This window comes from Mustela lutreola, chromosome 13 (assembly GCF_030435805.1).
Source record: "Mustela lutreola isolate mMusLut2 chromosome 13, mMusLut2.pri, whole genome shotgun sequence".
Lineage (NCBI taxonomy): Eukaryota > Metazoa > Chordata > Mammalia > Carnivora > Mustelidae > Mustela > Mustela lutreola.
The window spans coordinates 5,300,435-5,305,161 of NC_081302.1; positions in this window are offsets into that span (position 1 = coordinate 5,300,435).

The window sequence follows — 4,727 nt, forward strand, 5'->3', positions numbered from 1 at the left end:
TTGACTGAGCAGGCTGGATGAGGAGAGAACACTCTGGAAGACAAGACAGCAGGTGCCGATAGCCGGTCTGGACACAAACCTCCAAGGCTGGAACAAGGAAGGAACCCGCGCGGAGCAGCTTGTGGGCTTCCGTGGCTGGGCCCCTCCAAGTAGAGTCATGGTCCCATGGCCCACGTCAGACAAGCTCCCTAAGGTGAGCACTTGGGGGCCTGTGCAGGGTCAGCATGTCTGAGGGCATCTGCGTCCCCCATAAACCTGCCCTGGGAGTCCGTATGCGCCGCGTTGATTCCTGTGGCTCTACCATCCGGTGAGAACTCACCATCATGCACACTTCTCGTTTCTTAAAATAAGGAAATGATACCAAACTCTTCCTATTGGCAACGAAACTGCCGTATAAAGAGGTTAAGCGGTTCCCCTCAGCTCAGGTCATGAGGATCAGGGCTCTGGGTCCTGGGATCAAGCCCCAGTGTGTGTGTATGTGGGGGTTGGGGAGTCTGTTTCTCCCTGCGCCTCTGCTCTCCTTTCTGCTCATGTCTCTCTCTCTGTCCAATAAATAAATAAAATCTTAAGAAAAAAAAATGTTAGCAATTTGTTACAAAAACAAGTCTGGGTTGTAAATCTCTTCGGCGGGTGCTCTACTCACATAGTAGGTGTGTAGGATCGCCTACTCATCCACATCTCCGTATTTGACACGTACAGAATCTTTACCATTAGTCTCTCTCTGAGTCCATGTAGGTGTCCTCGGTTACTTTTAACAACGCGCAGATAAAACATGATGACATGATGAAACTATTCTCTCTCTCTCTATTTGCTTGCAATCACACTGGAATCTCTTCGTGCGGCTGTAAATGCAGGACTGCAAGCAGGATGTGCCTTCCTCCGCACCCCGAGCCTGACCGCGGCGGGAAGTCAAGGCGACCAGCGGTGGTGAGGCCGCAGGAGGCTGAGCAGCAGAGGACACCCCTCATGCGCGACAGACCCTGCAAGTCGGCGCCGCTGCATGTCCACGTCGCTCCTGGGCCAGACGCACCTGCAGCGGCTGCTCCCGGGAGCCCCGAAACCGGTGCACGCCGGGTTCGCGTCCACGAGCAGCAGGCAGCGAGCGTGCAGCGGAGCGGAGGGGGGAGCGGGGCTTGGAGCAGAGCTGGTCCCGCGGGTCAGAAGCGGGGGCGCAGACAGCTGCTTCATCAATAGACTCCCGGGGCTCCCGCGTGCCCCCGCACTTGTCCACAAAAGCTGCCTATTGTGGGACTGTCCTGTGGGGCTTGGGCCTTACCCGCAAACGGACTTGCTTAGCCATTCAGTGTCTATCACTGCGGCTGGGGGAGTGTTACAAGTTTCATTAGTTTGCAGACGCTTTTTTTTTCCTTCTTCTTCTTTTGGTTTGGTTTTCACTCTGCGATCGCTCTAGCTCACTTTGATTTACACTTAGGTGGACGAAATTCCACATGCCTTTTACTACCGGGCTTTATTTTCTTTTTTCTTTTAGTGTGCATGTATGCGTGTGTGTGCATGTGTGTGCGTGTGTGTGTGGCCCTGGCAGCAGTCTCAGATCCTGGGGGTCGATTCCCATTCACGGGCTTCGGACACCTGTGAGAACTCAGCCCTTGCGGTGCAGGCACCGGAAGGAGCCGTCCTCAGAGCCCAGGCGGACAGGCACTTTGCTTTCTTTCTGTGTCTGTCACTAGCCCGTGCATGAGCGTGTCTTTGAAGAGGAATCATGGGGGAGCAACTAAGTAACAAGTGATCATTCCTTCTCTCCTTCTCAAAGGGAAAGAAAAAAAAAAAAAGATGACGGAAAACACAGAAAGTATAGGTAAGGAGATGCGAACAAGACTAGGAAGCGTATGTAAGGAGAGTGACTCCTTCACACCGCTTCTGTGTTCCTCCTCCTCAGTTGACACAAAGGACAACAGGAAGAACATTTATGGACGAAGCTCCAAAAATCTCCAGGATTTGTAGCTCACTGTGGACCCTGTTGACATTTCTTTAGCCACGTGCCTGAACTCAGAGAGCCTTCCCTCTCCTCAGAGACAAAGGTGCGTCCAGCAAGGGGTCCCACTGAGCCCAGAGAGAGCATCACCTTCGGAGAGCATGTCCAGAGTGCAAGGGCCCTGTCCCATCACACCTGTCCCATCACACGGGACCACGTCTCCTGTTCCCAACCAACTAAATTTCTCAGACCCCTGCCTAAAATGTCCACCTTTTGTTTACAAAATATTATCTATATAAAGACAAAAAGGAGGAAAATAACAGGAAAGCCAGCATTCTTAGCCCTGTCAGATAAGTGCAAAATTGGCTTTTACAAGCTGGAAGGAAGCTGCCTTCAGGCTGTCCGAGGAAATCTGCACAAGGACGATCTATTTTCGTATCAGGGCATTGAAGCAGTGCACCTAAAATGGATACAAACCATCTCCTGTGTCTGAAAAACACACACGACCCAACGGGAACCTCCAAGACAACTGTTTAGATATTTATTTTCTTTTTTACAATAGTGTGTGATCCCTAGTAACCTGAGTGGTGTGGTGTCAGCTGTTAGCAAAGCAGAGGGAGAGGGGTCTAGAAAGAAGAGCTCTGGGCAGAAAGACCGGTGGGGAGCTCGAGGGAGCTTCCTCCAAGGAAGAGCCTACAAATGCATTGTCCTCAGTGCCTCCCTGTCTCCCTGCCTTCCTGCCCACACCCACTGCCACGGCCATGGCCACGTCCGTGGCCAGGCTGGGAAGAGCCCAGAATGTTAGCATCATGGCCACTTCCCACGGATAATACCTACTGGAAAGAATCCCAACCCTATGTCCAACAACAGAAGGTTGGTTAGATGAAGTATAACGTCAGTTGTGAAAAAAAAAATGGCATCAGAAAATATTCTTCTCATAGTGTCAAAAAGCAAAGAACACCACAGGATCCCTCCTGAAGACCACTGGCTTTGGCAGATGAATACAGAGCTACCCCAAGACAGAAAGGTGCACAGAAAATGAGGCAAACCAAAATGTCAACAGTGCCTATCAGCTGATGAGAAGATTACAGCCGACTGCTGTTTTCTTTCCATTTTTCTCTGCATTTTTTTTTAAAAAGGTCTATATTCAATATTTACTGACTATTATTATTTTTTTAATTTCTAGGTCTCTTTTTTTCTCCCAGCACGCAGAGCTCCCATTGCTACTCCTGTTAGAAATAATTTCTTTTATCAACACCAAATTTTGGTAATTGGTAATAAAGAAATTGGCTGAGTAACTTATTTTCCATATTAAGGATTGTTTTACTATTTTTGTGACTCTGTCTGAAGGAAAGGTATTAGGCAGGCATTGGTTTCATCGAAGTTGAACGGAGAATTAGAAAGGAATCACATGTTTCGGAACTTCCTTCATGTTCGATGTTGGTTCAGCATCAACTTTGTGTTGAAGTGAACATCTCCACGTGTACACACACGCACCCAAAAATGCCAAAATTTTCAGTCATTTCTAAAAACGTACATGCAAAGCTGTGGGTTTAAAAATCATTAGAATAAAACAACCTGTATGGGCAATATGCATTTCCTATTGTATAAACGACTTCTTCCAAAAAGCTAAGGCATATTTTTTTAAAAGATTCTATTTATTTATTTGACAGACAGAGATCATAAGTAGGCAGAGAGGCAGACAGAGAGAGAGGAGGAAGCAGGCTCCCTGCTGAGCAGAGAACCTAATGCGGGACTCGATTCCAGGACCCTGAGATCATGACCTGAGGCTTAACCCACTGAGCCACCCAGGCGCCCCAAGCTAAGGTATAATTTCAAGAATCATTTAACCAGAAGTGGCGCCTCATAAGCCATTACGGATTTACGCTGACTAGTGTGAAAATACAGAACCCACGTGGCATCAAGTACAGAACTACAAGTCACCCACCAGATTTTCATGAAGTAACTTGATCTTCAGAACGCGTCCACTTAAACCCTTGTAGAATGAGCCACAACGTCAAGACAACTGGACGAGAACAAAAGGCTTCTCCCTCCTGGTGAAGTCGCATTTTCTTCAAATATTTGTTTGTTTTCACTTGCCAAGATATTGTTTGGGGGGGAAATAAAAGGTCCTTGTGACAGGCAGCCGCGGAGAGAAAGATGGCATCTCTCAGCCTGTGAGTGTCACAATATCCTCCCCAAGTTCTTCATCAAGTTTATTTTAATTCTAGACACAACACTGATCTCGAGTGAGAAAATGCCTTTATTCCCAACATTCTGATTACTCTGCTGGCTTCTATTTACTGCTTCTTCTTTCTGTTTCTCCACCTGGATTTCCTCTTGTTTTTCATCCTGACATGTACACAATCGATTGTTAATGTGCTTTCTAGAATTTGGCTTCTAGTTGCATTTCTTTTCAGCTAATAGCTTGGAGTAGGCAAGCATGAGCCCATAAAAATACAATCTTTAATCTTAAGGACTTCCTGTCCAGAAAGGCGTCAGAGCAGACCCAACGGCACCAGGCGAACAGCATGACCTGCCGTGGCTCCCAGTGTGGATAAACAACCCTGATTAAGAGTTACACTCTGTTAGGGCTATTCTCAGGGTTTCTGCATCAGAAACAGTCATCTTGCCTATGCTAAAATTTCAGTTTGTTTCTCTGGGAATAAAATGAAGCCTGTTCAGTGGGTGAATGCCACAGAGTGTTGGATTTCCTTCCCTGGGCTAGAGAAACACAATAACTCTGTTATGGGCCTTCCCTCTGGTACCTAGAAACCACCAGAAGGGCAGGGAG